At 32.1% G+C, this 23,210-nt stretch overlaps 1 protein-coding gene across 1 annotated transcript in view; it reads right to left on the bottom strand.

Annotated features, from left to right (window-relative positions):
* The window catches only part of CDH9 (cadherin 9), a 138,936-nt gene extending 116,431 nt beyond the window's left edge, over positions 1–22,505 (bottom strand). The window contains exon 1 of the mRNA XM_082724340.1: positions 22,348–22,505. The gene's annotated coding sequence lies outside the window, so the exon portion shown is untranslated. The remainder of the gene's footprint in view (positions 1–22,347) is intronic.
* Positions 22,506–23,210: the final 705 nt, after the last annotated feature.

Below are 23,210 nucleotides of genomic sequence, written 5' to 3'. Positions count from 1 at the left end.
TAACTTGAAATAAATAAACAAATAAAGTACAAAAAAGGAATACCTAACTGTAACTATTTCAATAACTTGAACATGTTATCTTTCACTTTACACATTTGCACATAACTGAATCTAATTTTTTTAAGGACTGTAAAGTTTGAAATGCTTAATATTTATTTAAGAAATCCTGCACAACCAATGAGGTTAATAAAGGACTTAATTATCTCTACCTCCCACTGCATTCCTAAGGGAGAGCATTATTTTCACAGTAAATCATGCCTCTCACTATTGATCTTCATTAGGACATATTTTCTTTGCTGTAAACAGAAAACTAAAAAGCAAAAATGCATCACTTAACCTCCTAATATTAGGCCTTATTAAAGATTTTTACCCCTCGTGCTATGGGTCCTTTTCTGTAGGAAAGGGCATTGAGCTTTTCCATTGATAGGTGAGATTTAAATCTGTCACATGATAAGACCAGTTTATTTTTATTTTTCCTCTATATATTTGCCAAAGGAGCATATGTTTGCTGCTTAAATAGCATCATTAAGCACCAGAGATATGAAATATATTCATCAGAGCCAAAAACTGGTCTTTAAATATTGCCTCTTGTCTGTTACTAAATATAAATTCTAAAATGTATGATCTGGTCACTTTAACATTAAGAGAAATTCACGGAATTAATTAATGTTTTGTTGCATAATACTATAACTGTATACTCTGCCAAAACTTGACACAGCTGTCTTTTACTAATAGGATTCTGCTTATTAAGCATATAAGGGTCACCTGCGTCAACAATACTGTGACTCAGGATATTCAGTATGTTATAATCTCCTGGTGATAGCTCAGTGAAGAAGTATTTTTAGTGCATGATTTTGTCATCCTACTCTAACGAGACCACCACCACCACCACCACCATAATCTTCATCTCATACGATTATCATCACCATCAGCATTAGAACTAATGTAGGAAAACAGGCAGAGGGGATGTATAAAGACAAATACAATGTATACTGACGTTTTATATAATATTCATTGGTTAGATAATCTGTCCTTTAACATCTCTACATTTTACAGAATTTGAAGATTTTACTTTTTCCCTTGATTGCATCCATCCTCAGAAATTGATACTGTAGCATCTCTAATAGACAGTACCAGCATGAGTACCTACTATTAGGAAACTTTATCTTATTTTTTCCAGAACATTGGTGCTGAATCAAGTGTGATTTTTGGCCATACATTCACAAGTCATTTCTACAACATAGTACTGGAATCACTGGGCTGTACTAGGTTGAGGTGACGGAGGAAAGCAAGAGAGATTGTCGTTTGATGAAAAAATATGTCAGTCACCACAAAATGTAGATGTAGGTTAAGTGATGGCCCTAGGCTTTCTGATGGAAAAATACAAATGCTCATATGTCCTACAGGGATATTAATCTTCCTCTTTAATAATATAAAATTTTATTTAAAAGTTGGCATCTCTCAGATAATGTTACCAGTAAATTATTTTACTTTTTAAAATACTTCCTCATACTCCCAAATAACAGTTACTGTCAAGGTAATACATGTTGATTGGAAAAGTGTTCCCCAGTTTCATGGCAGCAACCTGAGAGCAAAGGATGGAGGTGGCCAGGAGGCAAGTTCTGGGAAGCTACAGGGCTTGTGGTATTTAGAGTTAGCAGTAATGTGCTACATGTAAATTTTTTTCTTTCTAGATGCCTTCTGGTTTCCTAACATTATCTTCATTCTCTTTATCCTTCTGTCAGGGGTGTTAAATTATATTATTATTATCCATCACTATATTGTGCTAGTATTAGTAGGGCTGAGGGAAACAAGAAGGAGCCTCATTAGAGTTAGGCATTGAGATGGGCTGAGAAAATTGAAGAGCAATCCGTAGCAAATGGTAACAGGTGAAATCCAGGATTTTTAAGAAACTCCTAGGTATTTTAAAGAAATAATTGATGGGGTGGATTAGGTTTACTTATAGCATGCAACTAGAATTAGGTATTTGGATATGAAAGGAAAGAATAACTTTAAAGATTAGAAAAATTAGGTACACATCTGCTCTTACAGATGAGAGTATAGATTTGGAGAGGCTCATGTTGATAGATTGAGAATTGATATATGTGAAACATATGCTCGCAGTTTTGTATGGCCATCTCTAAGTGATGAAATTTTCCATTTATTAATTTTTTTATTTTTTTAAGATTTTTTATTTATTTATTTGACAGACAGAGATCACAAGTAGGCAGAGAGGCAGGCAGAGAGAGAGAGAGATTGAAGAGGAAGCAGGCTCGCTGCTGATCAGAGAGCTCAATGTAGGGCTGGATCCCAGGACCCTGAGATCATGACCTGAGCTTAAGGCAGAAGCTTTAACCCACTGAACCACCGAGGCACTCCGAAATTTTCCATTTTTAAAATATTTGTTATTCTTTTGTTTTTCTTTTTTTAATTCTTTGGTTTTTCTAAAATGCTCAGTTTGTCTTACTATGTATATGAAATAACATATTAACTAACACATTTCATAATTCAGAACTAGTTTCAGTCCATTTCTCTAAATATTTCACTCTTTTCTGCCTCTATATTTAGAAAATATTAGTAAATGTGCTGGTTTTGTCTTCATATGATCTTGGTGCCATTTTGTGAATAGACTGACAATGTAATATGTAATTACAATCAATTACAATATGTAATTGCCATATGTAGCATTTATACATGCTGAAATCAAGCTGATGGTGAAGCTTCTGCATATTTGGTATTTAATTTCTACTTCAACAGAACACACAGCAGAAAAACTAGTACAAAGATGACAGCCAACTCACATTTAACTGGAAAAAAATGTCTATTTAATAAAGAAATATAAAAATAATATATAAACAAGCACAGGTGAAGTAGATTATTAAATTCATTCATTAGAATGATTTTAAATACTCTTCAATATTTATATATTTTAAAAATAGTATATTTAATAAAGAGTGAGAGCTATTCCCCTACATGCAAAGATTTCTAATTTCCATCTACCATATATGGACTTTGGAAAATATATAATTTTTTATAACATTGATAGGTTTTTTTGTTTTGTTTTTGTTTTTTCAAAAGAGAAAGAGAGTTGGAGGGAGGGGCAAAGGGAGAGGGAGAGAGAGAATTTTTCTTTTATTTAAGATTTTATTTGACAGAGATACAGGGAGAGAGGGAATACAAGCAGGAGGAGTGGGAGAGGGAGAAGCAGGCCTCCCACCAAGCAGGGAGCCCAATGGGGGGAGAGAGAGAATCTTAAGCAGGTTCCATGCCCAGTGCAAAGCATGGGCTCTCACAGTCCTGAGAGCATGACCTGAGCCAAAATCAACAATCAGACCTTTAATTGACTGACCCACCCAGACAACCTAGAAGATATTTTCATATTTTTGAGTTATTCAAAACTAATTTCAATTTCAAGTAGCAGTAAAATCAAATGCATTAGAAGAAGTGTTATTCTACTGAGAGATTGGGTTTAGGGAATAGATATAACTGGAATAGATGGGATAAAATTTATTCCTTTTTGACTGTCCTGTGATGACAAACCCATGATAATTCATTTTCCATAATTAGATACAGTATTTGTATTTCAAAATGTAATTTAAAAAAAAAAATTAAGATATTTTAATATAGAAGTTTGTCTTAATTGTCTACTATATTGAGTATAGTGAAAATTAGTGTTTAAAATTTTAATTTCTTAAAGTTTTCTATTTTCAAAATAAAGCTAAATAAATAAATTTCAGTTGCAAAAAACTACAAAAATATACACCTTCATTTATATTTTCAGATATGTAAAATTATAACTTAACCTTTTTTTTTTTTTTTGGAAGGCAAAAATTCCACCAATTATGTGTAACCATATAATTCACACTTAGGCTATTCGATATTAAATGCTTTAAGGCATAGAGTTCAATCACTGCAAGAAATAAAAAAGCTTAAAACAAAATATTGTCACCTCAGTTGCAGGTGCTTAAATAATTTCGTGTTAATATTAAACTATTTTCAGTGATAATGTAATAGTATAAGATAATAGATATGCATATATATAATATATATTTTTAAATATTTATTATATGCAATTGACTCTTGAACAAGGTGGGGGTTAGGGGCAATAAACCTCCACCTAGTTGAAGATTGGTGCATAACTTTTGACTTCTCAAAAAGTTAACTACTAATAGCTACTGCTGACCAGAGCCTTACCAGTAACACAAATAGTCAATTAGCACATGTTTCATATATGAATTATATTCTGTATTCTTATAATAAAGTAAGCTAGAGAAGAAGATGGTATTAAGAAAATCATAAGAGAACATACACTTATAGTACTCTACTGTATTTATTTTAAAAAGTCAAATCTCTGTTCTTCAAATATTAACTGTATGTGTGTAATATACATATGCATATATATACATGTATATATATATATACACACAACACATACTTTGCATAACATACATGTCTAAAGGATAACACAAATTACTTGTTTTATGCATCTTGATATGTTATTGTTTATGTCATTACTAAAAGTAGGTATGAGTGTTTAAAATAAGAATTCACCAAATTTATACTGTCTGATGATCAATACTTTAAAAAAGTCTTTCTTGGTTATTACATGTTTTAAGGATAACTAGTACATAATTTATGAGACAACTGAGCTCAAATATTTTATTTGGAGAAATAGTACTGAAAAGTCCTTATAAAATTGAGTACACATTAATTCATTCTAAACAATACATATTAAAACACTTTGTCAAAATACATCTTCAAAATGAAATGTTCAATAACTTAGCTTTCAACTAGTAAAAAAAAGTTCCAGAAGTAAATTTGACTTATTTTTATTAGAAAACAGATTAAAATGATTAATCTTACACAGTTTAATAAAGGAATAAGTTTATCTCAAATATAAAATCTCAGTTGAAAAGAAAACATATTAAGACATTTTCTCATATTTTTGTATTGCAGTCTGAGCCATCCAAAAGAGGGAGCTAAAGTATTGTGCTAAATAGCTTGATTTTATGACTATGAGATTTTTGGATCAGATTCATACATGAATTGCACACTGTGTTTAGTTGTAAATTTAATTGGGTCTGAGGTTGGCTTACTAACACTGACACATGTCCTATACTTAACTTATGGTCCTAAGATTGTATATTCCCCTAGAAGAAAATTATTTTTTCAATGATCATATAATTACAAAAATAAATTACAAAAATGGAAGGAATATTAAGTAAAACTCTTAATAGTGGGTCTATAGGAAAGAAAGGAATCACATAAGCCTTGTGTAAATTGAATCACTTGATTTTTCTCCACATTTATATAAACAGAACTAATAATATTGAAGTTGTTTCCATGTACATGAAAGCACTTCAAAGTAATATAAAATATGATGTATCTGTAAAACCTATATGAGAAATATATGATATTTTACATAACTTCAGCAATATCATTGGCAAAGAGATCCTATATTCTAATTTTGTGCGTGGTTTGTCTAACACAGCTGCTATCTATTTTTCCCATAGACTGGGACAAGATAACATTATAAATAAAAGTTCATTGCCTAAGAATATCAATCTGTACTTCCTTATTACAGAATGTTATTTTACAATGAGGTTAATTTAATTAATGAATAGATTAATTTCCTTCTTCAGAACATCAGAAAGAAATCTAACTCCAGTAGGAAATCAAAAAGAGAGGAGATAATTTACCTATAAATAATTAATTTTCATGTAAATGAATTGTGAAGGCAAAATGTTTAATTGCCTATCAGATATTTGTATTGTTATATTTTCTCTAGACATTACATTGAAACATAGGGTGTTGCTCTTTTGTGGTTTGGGAGAACTTATCTTATGCACTCATGCTTTTCTTATTATTCTCGTAACACTGTAGATAAAACATGGCTAAGGATAGTAATTTCTTGTAGGTTTAACTGAGGGGTCTAAAACCTAAAGTTTCTGATAGATTATTTGTTGGTATAAACCAATGAAATGGTATCCAAGAATAGATTTATTAAAATATGCCACTATACAATGTCCCAAAGAAACAACTAGCTTTTAAACCCTTTTTTAAAAAATGTGGTCTTTTACAAATTGAATGTCTTTTGGGGATTCATTTGACATTAGAATCATTTGACCTTCAAATGAATTTTATCTTTAAAACTAGTGAACTGGGGCATCTGGGTGGCTCAGTGGGTTAAGCCTCTGCCTTCGGCTCAGGTCATGATCTCAGGGTCCTGGGACTGAGCCCCACGTTGGGCTCTCTGCTCAGTAGGGAGCCGGCTTCCCCCTCCCTCTAGCTCTCTGCCTGCCTCTCTGCCTATTTGTGATTTCTGTCAAATAACTAAACAACATCTTTTAAAAAAATAAAATAAATAAAACTAGTGAACTGACATACTTTCTTTTTTTCCTCATGATGGAGCAGTTGTATTAACAAATTGGACAATATCACTCAATCTTTGTTTTAATATAGAAATAATTTGTATATATAAATAATGTAGAAATAGCACCATTGTATAACTGTATAAATATATATAAGCTCAACTAAATGAGCAGATTACACTATTTGAATTATCTACTACAAAAAATGATTTAAAACACATGACTGAAACTTGAATTTCTTTTGGTGATTGATAATTTGAACTCATTGTTATAGGTAAATAGGCTGACAGAATGTTTGAAAAAAAACGATGGGGTAGACATGACCAAGAAATACAGTTCTGAATATTTGTGGACAATAATTAAATTCTAAGTCATATTCTTTTTATACATGGAAATTCTGCTATCAGTGGAGGGCACTTAGGCAATATGGAGAAGGTTAATTGAACAGATGCAATTAGACCTAACGCAGAAGTATCCACATCTCAGAAAATGTGTTCAAGAGGACCAGGTGTGAGAACAGGATATCCAGGCCTTTGGATACTCCCAAAGTCTCCATTATTCTAATGTTTTATTTTCCCCCCACAGGATGGAAGCTTGTTTGAGAAACAATTGGAAGTTTAGTATAATTATTTAAAGCAACGATCTGTTGACTTTGGAACTGAAAAAGCCCTTAGATATTTTCTAGTCTATAATTTTTAAGGTGAAGAAGTTAAACCCCAGCTTGACAAATGAATGTATACCCCCATTCTCTGTCGTTTTATTTCCAATCCACTGTTCGTTTATTACAACAGACTGGAATGTCATTCCACCCTATAAAATTTGGGAAATAATTAGTCACCTGCCTCTTACTGCTCGCAGAGAGCATACTGCTTGGCACGAATCTGTTTTTATTTCTCTACATGCACAATTCCATAGGTTCATCCTATTCTTTCAGCAAGATTTGTGGAGACATCTAGGCCCAACCACAGAGGTGAATCAAGTGGCTGTCATTATTTAGCCACCGAGTTTACTAGCATGTATTTTACATATGAAGGGTTATGAATCAAAAACAATTTGTAAAAATATAATGATTGCCATTGGTAAGCTAATCCTATTCACATAGTCTATTCCTGGAGACCTATATTCTACTCTTGGTTTTTTTTTTTTCCTGTAGGATCACTTTGAACAAATTTCCTGGTGTTTTGCGATCCTTATCTGTAAAAATCAGTCAATTAAACAAAATGTCAGTTCTTGCTGTACTAATCCTTAGTTATATTGAATCGTACTTTTCCCAATTTAAAATCTCTCTTCCAAGAGAAAGATCACATTTTATAGAATATATGTTTTTTTTTTCCTCACTTTAAAATAGCATGAAATATCATTAGAAACCATTATCATAACTTGACTCTATTTTTATTAATAATGAAAGTCAGGGGCACCTGGGTGGCTCAGTGGGTTAAAGCCTCTGCCTTTGGCTCAGGGTCCTGGGATTTCAGGGTCCTGGGATCGAGCCCCACATTGGGCTTTCTGCTTGGCAGGGAGCCTGCTTTCCTTCCTCTCTCTCGGTCTATCTCCCTCCCTACCTGTGATCTCTGTCTGTTAAACAAATAAAATCTTAAAAAAAAAAAAAATAAAAAGTTAAATATTTTCCAAGACTCAAATTTTTCATAATATTTTCAAACTTATTTTTCATGCTTTTATAATTGGGAGTGTTTTTTTTAATATCCTGTGCCTTTTGAAAGTGTGATTGCTTATATAATTTTTAACATTTCTTCAACTTTTCCAATATGTTCATATTGTTACTCCTACTCTCTGCATACATGATTGATCATATGGTATTTTTAAAAGTCAGTGTATATTTCTTTGGAGAAAATATGTTGTCGAATCAAGTAAAATCTTAGCATAGGCCAAAAGCTTCTTTTCATCAATTATTTGGAGGTATAATTATTTTTAATTTTTAACTTCTTTTAGGAGTCTAGACAAGGAAAGTCCTAAAACATTTACAGAATGTTTAATTACTTTTCCCACACCCCATGGTAAAACTCTCTTAACATGGTTTTGGAAACTGACAGTTTGAGTATATTGTGAATATACTACTCTTACTACTAATAATCATATTAAACAAAATTAGTATCTATTAAGTAGCTACTATGATAAGCACTTTGATGCATGTATTATCATAATCATTCTTGACAACAATCCAAATGAATACAATTATCCAGATTTTCACATGAGGAAACTGAAATTTAGGAAGATAAAGTAAATTAATTGAGACCATGCTGGAGGCAAGAGGTAGAGCCAGTGTTCCTAGTTCAAGAATCTGCATTCTTAATCATTTTAGTTAACAGTTAAGTAAACATTTTTTTCCCTACTCTGTGGGGATTTGTTCCCTAACACTGTAACTCAAGAGAAGGTCAGGCAGATTTTGGTTATTAGCAAAAAGAGAAGCAGGGAATTATGAGATATAAAATTAGGGTCAGACCAAAAGTTACAAATATGTACCTTCCAATGTGGCATATCAATCAGTTTCATAATTAAGCAATGTAAAATGTACTAAAGGAATAATTTAGCAAAACATGGTTCACCCATAGCACGTTGTTTCCTCATTGAAAACCACCAACAAATTTTTATGGTACCATCTTATGACTCCAAATTGCCATATTTCCTTTTTTATTTTACAACTATAAAATACATTTCAGACAAATGGACACTATTATGTAGGATGAGAAGCATATTATCTACACTTCACTTGGGGAGAGAATGTTGTCATTATAATTGTTTACTTTGTGCAAATGCTATAGACCTCTTCATATATATTGAATACCATGTCCACAGGTCCTTTTATTTTTTAAAAAATATTTATTTATTTGAGAGAGAGAGAGAGGAGGGGGAGGGCAGAGAGGGTCTTTGGTGGACTCTGCAGTGAGCACAGAGCCCTTCCTGAAGCTGATCCCCTGACCCTGCCATCACAACCAGAGCAGAAACCACAACCCAGACTCTTAACTGACTGCGTCACCCAGATGTCCTCATGGGTCCTTTTAAAGATGGGTGTCCAGCCACTCTTTGTGAGATTAAAGGTCACTTTTTCCGTAGATGGATATATCCAGGACCCAAGAGAAAATGAAGGGCTCATCTAACTTAGATATGGTTAGGAAGATACTGAAAACTAATCAAAAGACTGTCTAGGGCTCTGTTACAAAGAAAAAAAATTTGGTTTAATATAGTTAACTCGAGATCGTTGAAGAGAAGAAATCAGTAAAAAAAAGAAGGAGAAGCCAGAAAAGCACCAGAAAATAAAGGTAGACATGACCTAACAGGCAAAGTGATGGAAACAGAACCTACAGAAAGCAGATCCTCAGAAGTAGAGAAGAATTTGAGTCACATAATCAGATTCTTTCTTTTGGAAACTATATTAGAAGTATGAAAATCATGTCTAAGATAAAAATCACACAGATAGGAAGAAATCCACATCTAAAGACATTTGAGAAAATTCTAGGACAGAATCTGCTATTTCTCATTCTTTCAAAAAGAGGAGCATCTCCCTCAAAATTCAGGATAAAGGAGGATCAATCCTATTACGGATTTCTTTTTTGGGGGGATGGGAGGAAAGAGTTGTAAGACTGTCCCTTTTCACTATAGATGATAATATAGAAATATACAAAGATATATACAGGCATATTAGCTTTCCTCACAATTAGATACTCCTCCCTGCCTCAGCCTGAATCTTCTATTTATAATGGGAGAAACTAGAGAACTTAATAATTTGAATACTCATAGTTAATATTTAAATATTCTACTGCAGCTGTCTGAAATTCCCACTACTATATAAATAGTAACATTTAATGAAAGTCTAACTTTGTATACATAACATATATATATATATATATATATATATTATATTGAAACTGAGTATTTAATGAAGTAAAAAGAAAAGAATGCAGGTTATTGTTAAAACAACATTACTATGAAAACTGGAAAATGTGCAGTTCACATTCTTATTATAAGTTTATAAGTATCTAAATAGGCATAATATAACAATGTAATGTTTATATATTAAAATTAAAGTTATAATTCAGATTATATTATAAAGTTAGCAAAATTTGTTAACATTCTAGACTTTTGAGTCTGCCATTTTTCTACCTAAAATAATTTTTCTCATAATATTTCCTTTTCTCCATTCAAAATCAATTCAAATTTCACTTTTTCAAAAAAAAAACTTCTCTCATACACCCTATTCCATCTACCCCTTCAGTAACTCTCCATCACATGACCTTTCTTCTTAGCACTTATCAATACCATATTTATCCTATTTATTATTTGTATCACTCCTCTGGAGAGTAAGTTCTTATGATTAGAATCTCTTTGTATCATGTTTACTGCTATAACCTCAGCACCCAGAAAATGCTGCATGATGGTAAAGGTTGAATAAATATTTGGCATCCATACCTGATTATAGAACAAATTTACTAAATAATATAACTTAAAATTGTTTCTATGTTTCAAATGACATTAACTCTGTTTTACAGAGATTATGGATAAACTATCAAATTGTTAGCATGCACCACAAAAATAACTTTCAAGTTATTATTAATGAATGTTATTCACAAACATGTAATCATTACCATCATTATCACTATTTTTGTTTGAGCTCTTTTTTTTGTTTTTTACACCAGAGTAAAATTCTTATACAAATAAACCACCTTTATAAAGTGTATTCATTTTAAAGTCAAGAATGTCATTCACTTTATACTCATCATAATTCAACGAATAAAAGGGGGAAACCATAAAAATGCTAGAAAAAGAAAAGTTAAATACCTGGCATTAAAACATGTGATGAAAAAAAAAAAGTGATGATATGAGACACTATGAAATTTTATTACCATTAATGATTTACCAAATGTTACTTATATCTAAAAGACTTTTATAACTCACTTATGTCTCCAAAATCCAAGTGTAATATACTCATTCCAACATCAAGCAATAAACCTTCTGGTATTCTATTTATGATAGTAAATATTCTATATTAATTTTAATATGTATAAATTTACAACACAAAATATTTAATTGCATGTTATGTCAACTTAAGGAGCCATATGATATATGTGACAATGTACATTCATGATGTTGTAAATGACCTCTAGACGTATCTTACCTAATTTTCAAGAACAAAGAAATTACTCATCAAATTAAGCTAGGTCTCTTGTGCTTTTCTTTTCTTTTTTTTTTCCCCAAAGATTTTTTGAATTTATTTACCAGTGAAAGAGAGAGAGCACAAGCAGGGGAGGAGAAGGTAGAGGGAGAAGCAGGCTCCCCACTGAGCAAGGATTCCAATGTGGGACTTGAACCAGGACCTGAGCTGAAGGCAGACACTTAAATGACTGAGCCATCCATGCGTCCCTTTTGTGCTTTTTTATATGGACAGTCCCAGTAATCTTGACCTAGAAACAATCATGCTTCCTCATACATTATTACTAATGTATAATGTAATGTCCTTTACATTACATTATAATATAAATACTGCTAATATCTGAACACAGGAATCTCCTAGAGCTCCGAGGCATTAAAAGACTTTCTCAAACTCATATACTTTGGATGTCTGACCCCAGGACTCTTCTTGCCCTCTCCAATCATAAAATATTACCTATGAAAACTTTTTTGCTTATTGCATTTTATATATGAGACAATTTGCATCCAGAAATGAAGATAAGCTACCCACAAAACAGAACAAATAAATGGAGCTGGGAAGAAGCTCTTTGTCTGCTCACATCACCAGTCACTGATTCCAATACAGTGATATTATTAAATATTCATATTTTAATTTATGGACCTACACAGTCCATATCTTTTTGGGGTGATATTAAAATTCCATGAATATCATGAATGCTTTGGACTGTTTTCCAGGGAACTTATATTAAATCATAAATACAATATTTCTGTAAAGATTCAGAATAGTTTCAATCATTTGAGTCCTAAACTTTGGGCACTTTAAGGCTGTGGCTATATTTTTAAGACTCTAAATTTAGCAGAAAAAGTTAAAATATAAGATAAACCAGCTGCTGAAGAACTTGGATTCAAGGCTAAGGAGTATTGATTTATATCCAGATGCGATGGGGTATGGGCTGGGGGTAACAGGAGAGAGGGTTACTTGAACATATTCTTAATTTATTATACTTTGTGGAAAGTATCAGTTGTTAAGGAAATTGTTGGCTAAGTGAGCAATTAAAAGGTTATTAAAATAATACAGCAAAGAGATACTAAGGTTCTTACAGGAAAAGTGCCCCAAGGACTGGACAGGAAGAGACCAATGTAAGATGTGAGAAGGGTTATATTTCTAAGAATTTGGAAAAACCTTATAAGAAATAATTACAAGTCATAAAGAATTTTTTTCTGTGTATGTCTAGAAGTAGTGAGGAAGGATAAAAACTGGTCTTAAATTAACTTAAATTAATTTAAACTTCTTTTAAAAGGGAGTTTTGATCCCAGTTACTGTGAGCTCTCTATTTCACATTAGGATTTTTTATTTCAGTTTTTGAGACAATATCAAACAAGAATTCATTTCACACAGGGTGACTGGAATGATAGAGCAATCTGTAAAACGTCCCTTATTTTAGAACTGAAGTAATGAGGGACATTTATACTTGAAAAGCAGGCACAGGATTGACAGAGATTTGTTTTTTTTTTTTTATGAGTTTAATGCTATTAGATAGCAGTGGATTAAAGATTCCAAACTAGGCGACGCTAAGACAAAATAAAAAGTGAAGTTACAAGCAGATAAATTTTGTCACATATGGCAAGAAGAGAATCTCCAAGGGAAGTTGTTTGGAAACAACGGTGGCTTCCATGAGAAGTTCTCCCCAGCACACGTTTCCCATAGCACAGAGTCAGGCGGCTGAGCAGGTATTCAATAATGAATAATTCAAAGGTAAGAAAATGAAATAATCATCCAGTGAGTGAATTAATTACTGCAAATAATCTGAAGGTCTTTCTCCTGATGGTGAGTTTAAAAGAAAAGAACAAAAGGTGCATATAGGATTCTGAACAGACTATACATATTTAGGATACTACATTATTGTACTAACATGATGAAATACAGCACTTCCACTGGCACCTGCAAACTGTAGGATGAACTGTCATTTCTACTACACGGGAATGGGGCAGAGATCAGCTTCTTAATGTGAAGAGTTTGTATGCATCAGTTGTGGGACCAGTCAATATCAAAATAAATTTCCAGTTTGTCTCCTCACACACAAACCTTATGAAACTCCAGTATATAAGGATAGCTTTAGGTTTTCCAGCCTCAGTTTTTCTTAACAATTCTCCAAATTCCTTATTTGGAGGAAAATAGCAGGCCTGTATTCCCAGACTTCCAGTCCAACACTCTTGTCAGTAGCAGTAATTCTCCTTGTTCTACTCATCTCTTAATGAATTGTGATCTTGGTCCTACTGCACTCCTGGTAAGACCCACTTCCAGTCAATTAGAAAGTGAAAGTAGGAGAGAAGTGGAATGGAGAAGAATTTCTAAAATCATCCTAGAATATATTGACCAATTTTTATTAGCTCCACATGTAGGGAGTTTCTCATGTTGGAAAAGCTACTTTTCTGTCACAGTTCACTGAATCATCTCCCACAATGCAAGCCAAGTTAAGGAAGATAGGCACCTGTAGTTAAATATATTCTGTCTTCAGAATAGAAGTGGAGTGGGGGTGGGGAATAATGATAAGGGGAAAGAAGCAAAGCAGTAAATGTGGAAATGGAAATAGCAGCAAAGCTGAAGTTGCAGTGAGGGTAAGAAAGCACACATTAGTTCAAAACAGCAAAAGAGGGGCGCCTGGGTGGCTCAGTGGGTTAAAGACTCTGGTTTCAGCTCAGGACATGATCCCAGGGTCCTGTTATCCAGCCCTACATGGGGCTCTCTGCTCAGAAGGGAACCTCTCTCCCCCCTCTAGCCGCCTCTGCCTGCCTTTCTGCCCCCCACCCACCCACCCACCAATTGCCTCTGCCTGCCTCTCCGCCTACTTGTGATCTCTGTCTGTCAAATAAATAAATAAAATCCTTAAAATATAAAAGCAGCAAAAGAAATAAATCATCACGTTCATTGCGTGGAAAAAAACAATCTGCTTTCTGTGAATCACCATAAATTTGTACTTAATTTGGTAGAAGGCAGTGGACAATGCAAAGCTTAAGTAAAGTCTGCGTTAGCACCAAATGATTTAAAATTAAAGCATAAGAGAAAGGATAAAAGAAAATGGGTATGAGTAATATCTTCCCCCTGATTATAATTAAAGGAGAAAATACATGTTACACTTTGAACATAAAACATGTCACCAAGCATATTAGAAAGAGTAACTTAATTGGTTTATCATATATATATATTAATAGTTCTATACTAGTATATCATTTGATACCTTTTATTATTTTATATGTTTAGAATTTTAAATCACGTACTAAATACTAAGAATCCCTTCTGTAATCTTAACATATGCTTACTTTCCAAACACTAAATTGGTTGAAAATACACTTGTAGCAGATGGATTTGTTAATACTTTAAATTTTTCTCCTAAAGGAGATAATTGAAGAGCAATTATCATATGAGTTTGAGATGACAGAAGTCAAAATGCAAGGAATACAAAATAATAAAATCATCAGATAATTACATCTAGAAAAACTATCTACAACTGCAGTTTTAATAAGATATATCTATATCTATATCTATCTATCTATCTATCTATATGACATCTTATAGGCTTATAAGACATCTCTTATTAATAGAAAGCTATTGTATTAAATATGTATAGAAATTTATAATTTAAAGGTACTTATTTTCTAAAATCTGCTTTCAAATCCATATTTTATAGAACAAAATACTATTTATAAATAGTTGGAGATGTGTTTGTCCAAACCCATAATCCGGATAAAATTTTTATTCCAGGTAAAATTTCCTCACATTCTTTTCTATGGGCTGCTTACCTACATTTTCTTTTAATTTCAGAAGAGTACAACTTATAAATATGGTGAATGAAATAAATGCAAGACATATACCAGTGACAGTTTTATTCTGAAGTAACATTTTGTTCCTCCCTGAATACAGTTAAAACTCACTTCCATAAACACAATTCTGTCTTGGGTATAATGGAGAAGAATCTGAACTCTTACATTAAATAAAGTTTTGGTGATTTAATAAAAGGTGGTTTAAATAAAAGATTGGTGATCCCATAGGCGATGCTTCATTTGTTAAGCACAAAGCCTAAAAGCAGCATAGGTCTGGGGAGATGTCAGACACCATGAGTCATCACTAGTAAATTCACATTGTTGTGTGACTCTACTGCTGTCTCTATGATGGAATCCCACCACTTCCTAGACTCCATTCTATCATTTGGACTCCATTTGTTTTGATATTCATCTTTGGGTGTAAATAATTATAGCCTCAAGTAGTTTCCTGATATATACCTATTTTTTTAATTCTAGCAGAACAATTCTTTTAATTTTCAAAAATCACAAAATATTTCCAAAGTTAGAGATTTCTTCCTACTTAAATAGCATTCTATATTTAGTTATTGAAAATGGAATTTAACACGGGTTTAAAGTCCAAAGTAGTGAAGTTGAGATACATCATACATATCTATATATCTTTATAGATATATAGAGATAAATATATATAGACAGTACTGATAAAAACTCTTCATTTTATTGTGTAAAATAACACATATTAAAAAGATGTTTGCTATTAATAGTCACAGTTTCTACTTTAATAGAACTGGTTATTTTAAGCTAACCAAAATTAATTTTAATTGTAAGGAAAAGTATATTGATTGTAGGTTTGATAACAACATTCTTCATTGTAAATGATTATAACAGAGATCTCAGTTCTAAGCTGAACATAAAAGACAAATATGATTTGCATACATAAACATACATGTTATTATAATAGTACATTATTTAATTTTTGGAAGAATGTACGTATTGTCAGAAATACAAATCTGAACCTTATGTTTAAAAACATAACAGAATTGAATCTATGTAAAATATCACATTATCAAGAGTGGCAAGATTTGGGAGAGAAGGAAAAATATTCTCTCTTCTGATAGTTAAACCTAGTCTAACCCCTGCTCAGTACATGCATATGTAGTCGATTTATAATGTGCTAATAGGTTATAACATTAATCTCGAAGGAGTGATCATAATACAAACATTTATCCTGACTTTTGTATTAAGTATGGCATATATCTTATTAGATATAAGAAAATGATATTTAGTCTTAGTATTACATTTTTAATATAAAGCAATTGATATAAAGCATTAAACAAATAATTTACTAAATAATATAATAATTCTAAAATGCCTATTTATCTAATCCTCAGGTAGGGAAAATGGCCAAGTAATTCCTATAAAATTTTACCATTTAAATGTCTTTTCTTTGTACTATATATAACAAATGAAAAATAATAAGGATTTTATTTTCTGATAGTTATAATAATCTAACTTTTACCAATATGTTTTGAGATAGCAATATAATTCCTACTTTATATAACACTTTTCCTCCCATCATAAGAGTGGGTAAAGAGGTTATATTTTATGAGGTCTTCAAGAGTTGTGGACATTGAATGGAGAACAATTATTTCTGCTTACAGTTTTAAGAAATGAAAGTCTAATACTCCCTATTCAAAACGTATACGAATCAGCCATAACACATAGACTACAACTGAGTTTAACTTTTTCCAAAATTAAGAAATATATATATAATTGCTACTTTACTACTTCATATTACCGTATCTATAATTACCTGACAAAAGAACTTTTTAGTATATAATGTTACACCATCTTAAAAATTTAAAACTAATTGATTTATACATTGAAGTAATTATTTTCCCTGTTTTCCACATATTTTTGAGTCTACACACACAAACATATAAACATACATGTACATGGAGGTAACTACAGATACAGGTACACAGAATTATGAATGGGAACACAGATACAAGAAGATACAGATATACAAATGTTACTTTGTAATTCAACTTATAAGTTTCCTCAGATGTTTCATCTGTGACTTAATTACCATTAGAGTGAAAAAGAGATTTGAATTTCTTGAATTCATGGTACATTTTCTGTACTTTGAAGTATTTATAACACATAGAAGTGAATATTTTAAAAAATATTTCTGGCAACTACATTAATTATTACAGTAACCTGCTTTAGTGGGAAAAAATAGATGATGAAGAAGTTACTTGATTGTCTGGGGGAAACTTTGGAAACTTTCAGGTTCAATTGTCCCAGTATTATTAAAGTGGAATATTTCACATGATGTCTTTTGTCCCAGGAAGTGGTTATTGGTGTTTATTTGCTTAGACTACACATTGTTATATGTGTTGTCATCTCCCTTGGTATACTGGCTTCTTGTGAATATTTCTTGTTAGGACTTTCTTAAGACTGGGTTTCAGTAACTAAGGGAAAAAGTTCATTATTACTTAATTAGTAATAAAGTATAGTAAGCTTAGTATATTCTAATATAAATTGTTGGGTATATCTATTTCTTAAATACATTTAGGATCACATTCATCTTTAAACTCAAAAATCAAATAATAACTATTAGTCATTGCCGTTCCCATTATAAGTTGAATAAGTGATTAGAGGAAAAAAATTATGAAATCATCCATGCTCTTCACAACTATAAGGCTAATCTCAAGAAATGATAGGAAAGACAAGCTTTTTAGTTCATACTTATGAAACAGTCATGCACTCTGGTGTTTCTTTGATCAATTCAAAAGACCAAGACTTATCTTATTCTTGAAGAGAAATAGAGAATACAAGAGCACTCATTTCTCCTGCAACTGATTTATAATTTGGCAAAGTAATCCAAAAGCACAGAAAAGGAACAAAAGGAAAACCCCTGCATGTTACTTAAGGAAATATTCCAGTCTTCTCCTTTTCCCTACCTTTCTCTTAAAAACAAATCTCCCTTTCTTTCCCTCTGTATGGGTGTGTGTCTCCCTCTCTGTCTCTCTCTCTGTCTCTTTCTCTCCTACCCATACGCACATACATACCTCACAGCAGCAAAAACAACACTTTATGAGGTTTCCATTTTCCCTTCATAAGCAGTAAGATCCATTATCATGACTTTTATGTTTTGGGAGGTGTTTCTTGGTAGTGCTAATATAAAATGTCTTGGTGAGGCTCCAGAGATCAGCGTGCTTTTATTCAGGCACTTTGCATTCTTAATGTGGCTGTAAGGCCATCTCTTACTAGTGCTAAATGTAGGGATAAGTGCATTAACATATTAGGACTGCTATGGAAATGTGTAAGTGCGTAAAGACACTCTCCTCACTCTGCATTTCCTACTATGTTTTAATGATAAGGATATTATTGGTTCCAGGCTGAGGAATTCAAAGTGAGTCATAAGAGAAAAACTTTTTCAGAATGTTTAAAACAATCCAGGAGATGTTGTTCTCACCTAAACACTGTGTGTATGTATGTGTGTTTGTGTGCACACCTAATATGATTTTCATGATTCAACATTATATATTTTCACACAATGTTGCCAATTTTTCATATTGATTTGACAACTCTGGATATATAACCTTACCTTTCTAAACCTCCATTTTCTTGTGTAACATCAGGTGGTTATAATCCCTTTTCTAAAATTCTAGAGTTTTATTTAAAAACCTAAATAAAATGTCATGGGTATTAAGAGACTTTGGGGGGACATATTTTAAGTCACAACTCATATCTGAAAACAAATATGAAAGATACAATAAACAAAATTGCTTTATCTTAGGAAGCATATGTTCTACATTGAAAAATGACTATTAATTAGCATCAGGTAAAGACAAAGCCAATTAAAACCAATGTCTTTTTGATCCTATTCCACATCCTGTCCTCTTTCTTAAGAAAGCTTAAATAAACATTTTAAAAAAAGAAAGCTTAATTTTAATTAAGTAGATAATTTAAGATGTAAATACCCAAGATCTTAACTAGACTTTTTATAATAAAATACCTCACAATAAATACAATAAACCAAACTTACTCTACAGTTAATATGACTATTGATTTGATATATATAATATGGTAATATAAATATAATGGGATATAAATATTTTGAATATATATAGATATATACATATATAGAATATATATCTATATATACATATACACATATATATTTTTTGAATATATATAGATATATATCTATATATATTTATATACACACATATATCCTTGAAGTCATAAGTATAAATACTTAAAACATCATTTTGTATATTTTATAAAGTACCACATTCTGTTTTTTCAAATGTTAGATTTATTTATACTTTAGATTTAAATTTCCATTTGCAGAACAAAATTAGTCTTAAAGAATATAGCAAACTAATGATCCATCACATTGAAACATCTGTATTAATGGTAAGTAATTATCCATGTAGGCTGTTCACGTTCATAGAGAACAAATTACAATCAATGTTTATTCATGACATATTCACATGCATTCTTTAAATTAACTTAAATGTAAATGTATACTTTCTTGTGACAATATATTGCCATATTACTCATGTATTTTATGTTATATAATTTCAATCATTGTCCAAAGCATTCTGATTAACTATACCTATACATTGTGCAAATATTGTAGAAAATGCGTATCTGCTTCAAATCACTACTACTGTCTAAAGAGAAGTAAGCCAGTGGGGAAAAAAAGTCTTCAGTTATTGTTTTTTTGAATCCCATTTGGTGAATGCACCATAGAAGGGACACTCTACTGGCTAAACTTTGTATATACAGGGGTCGCAGGAAAATACCAAATGAAATCTTTTCATGGAAGGTGACATTCAGAAGGGCTTCTGATCCAGCATACAATTTGTCAAGTCAAGCAGCACAACATTTAAAGACATCATTTCAAAGCCAACTTTAATACTGTGGTTTTGCTGCACACAGGCAATGGCATAAGACGTCTTTACGTCTTATTCATATGCAATGAATACAATAATGGTAAATGATTATGCAGATCAATTCAAAATTGTTTTAAAAAGCTATCACCTAGTGTAATAAAGGGAAAAATCATATTTTTTCATCCCAGAAAATATTATCTGATATGACTTGCTTTATTAGTCTTGCCCAATCTATCTGACGTAAAGTTAGTGAATTACTTTTAAATTGAGACTACTATCTGCTTCCTGTAAGGCATTTTTTTCTTCATTATTTTCAGAATTAGATTTGCTCATACCATGCACTTTACCTTGCATTTTCTCATGTTTCAAAACAAACAAATACAGAGATGACAGTATTTTAACATCTTAGTAGACATCTATTAAGGGGATATAATTAGTTTGTACTCTCTCTTTGGGAAAACTTCAGTTGAATTCATAATATGTTTGAGGACAAGATCACAAACATATGCTGTTCATGTTATGCCTAAATTCTTTGCTGTTATGTGCTGAAATTGCATGTTATTTCATTTTCCTGATCTTTTAAAAGACCCACCATTCAAACCTGGATTAAGCATATTCATAGTTACACAAATGTATTCTACATGAGACATAGCATTGCCTAGGCAATGAGACAGTGTCTGAATCTGAAAATAGGATTTAGACATCATTCAATGCAGGAGATTTTATACATTTCTTTTTAACTTAAGGGCATCAAATGATCTAATTCATACTTAGTCAGCTGTGGCTGAAGATGGGTAACTCTTCTTATTCCATAGATCAAGAGGCAAATGAAGATTTCCTCCCGTCATACAAAGTTGCCACTTTTTGCTGTCACAAAATCATTTTTTTTCATGCTACATAGATTACAAAACCCTTGTGAAAAAAATCTGTATTAGTAATCTCATAGATCTATAACATAAAATATCTTTATATATATATATATCTTTATATTCAGAAATAATCTTCAGAAAAGACCTCCAGCTTCTCCTCAAATCTATAAGCCACTACATTCTTATCAAAAGTTGATCATACAAATAAATGTGAACTTATCTACTACAGGTGATCACTTTTCTTTTAGTGCACCATAGGTATTCAAAGTAGATTCTGAGAACACACAATGTTAACAGTATCTAAAAGTAAAAACTATAAAATACTGGCCATCTTATAGTTAAAATTAATCTTGCCTTTTTTGAGATTGATGTGCTTAAAAATTTAATTGATGTGAATGGTTATGTTGAGTATGCAAAAGAAAAATAAAACACTGCTTCATCAAATCATTGCATTTTCCATATCATTTCAGAAAAACATGACAATTTTGCCTTTGAAGTTCTCCCTCCCGTGGTTTTCATCCAGTCTTTACTACATTAAGATACATTTGCCTGTGATAATGGAGAGCAATTATAGCCAACAGAGGTACACATTCAGAATGTTGACTTGAGTAAGAACCACAAATATGTGAAGAAATCTTAGCTAGGTATAGTGATCACTTTAATCCGGACAGCCTATGTCCATCTGTCCATGTGTTCTTTGTACTATTTCTATATTGTCTTATTTTAATATGAAAAATAAGGAAACCATTTCTTATTAAATTATGAATAAAGATGCCTTTATTTTTGACAGTTCTGACTCAGACTTTATAAACAAAAGTTATGAAAAAACCAGGAGGACATTTGAATTAATATAATAATAGCATCCATGTATACATTAATATGTGAGTAATTCAAGATCCCCCCAAATCAACTAACACAATGTGAAGTTTAGTTTTATTTTTATAATAATCCTCCATATGCAAATTTGAGCACTATGAAAAGAGCTCTGATAGGTATCAGTTTTGTAAAAGTAAAATATGAAGCAAGCATTGCAAGTTTTCTCAGTGAGCATCTTAATATCTTAATCAAATACTACAAAATGCATTCTTACCTGCTTCCAAAAAAAAATGTTGAGGGAAGGAAGAGAGAGAGAGAAAGAGAGAGAGAGTACAAAATAAAGCAACCAGGAGAAAAGCAGTATTTGTACTACTTCATTTTAAGAAAGCAAAAACTGAATAGCTTATATTGTCAGGTAAAGTAAATAGCATTTACCTTGTTTAGTAGCGGAACGGAGTATAGCCCTGCTCAGCGCTGACAATTCCGGTGTTGCTTCTGTCTCATTCCTACTCTTCTCTTTTTATAGTATCTTCACAGCTGAAGCTTCCTGCATCTCAGCGGGCCTCCCTCTTCGAGCATTACTTTTAACTCAGACAGGCAGGAAGCTGAAGCCAAAGAAACTCTCTGTCTGATTGGTTTCCATTCAGCGTTTCTGATTAATAAGAGACGTCCCTCACATAGGAAGATGCTGCCGTTGATGGCGCTGCAGGGCTGGAGGGCTGGGGCTGGGGGAGTCAGACCTCTTCAGGCACAGTGATTTGCAAGCGAATGAAGTGGGAGGGTTCCGAAGGGAGGGCTTTGTCAGAGACCCCCCCAGGAGAAAATCACCCAGTGTTTTAGGCTCGGTTAATCAGCTCTGCTTAATCTGTTTGCGATTGGGAGAGAGGTCACAGCATGTCCGTAACCTGTAAACCATCTGTAGAAAATATATAGCACATGGAGATTGCTGTTGCTCCAAAGAGATTTGGGGCATAGCCCCTGCAGAATTCACGACTACCTCTTTCAGTTCAATACCAAAATTCCGAGTTCAAGAAAATGAAGGGAAGGAATCCAGATCACATATATCATTGATAATGATGAATTTTTATCTGTGTCTCTGAGTTTGTAAACGAATCTTTCAAAAACAGTAATTGAAAAATATCTAATAACCGATGTCCTACCATGTACTTTTAAAGAAAGAGAATGATTTCAAGTATAATTTCAAGTATCTACAACCGTTTTTTATTTGATGATGCAATTGAGGGATTTTCACCTTCCCCAGAAATGTCCAAAAATAACTGTGTCCATAGCCACATCGT

This window comes from Mustela nivalis (assembly GCF_964662115.1).
Source record: "Mustela nivalis genome assembly, chromosome: 3".
Classification (NCBI taxonomy): Eukaryota; Metazoa; Chordata; class Mammalia; order Carnivora; family Mustelidae; genus Mustela; species Mustela nivalis.
This window is presented reverse-complemented; position numbering and strand designations above follow the sequence as displayed.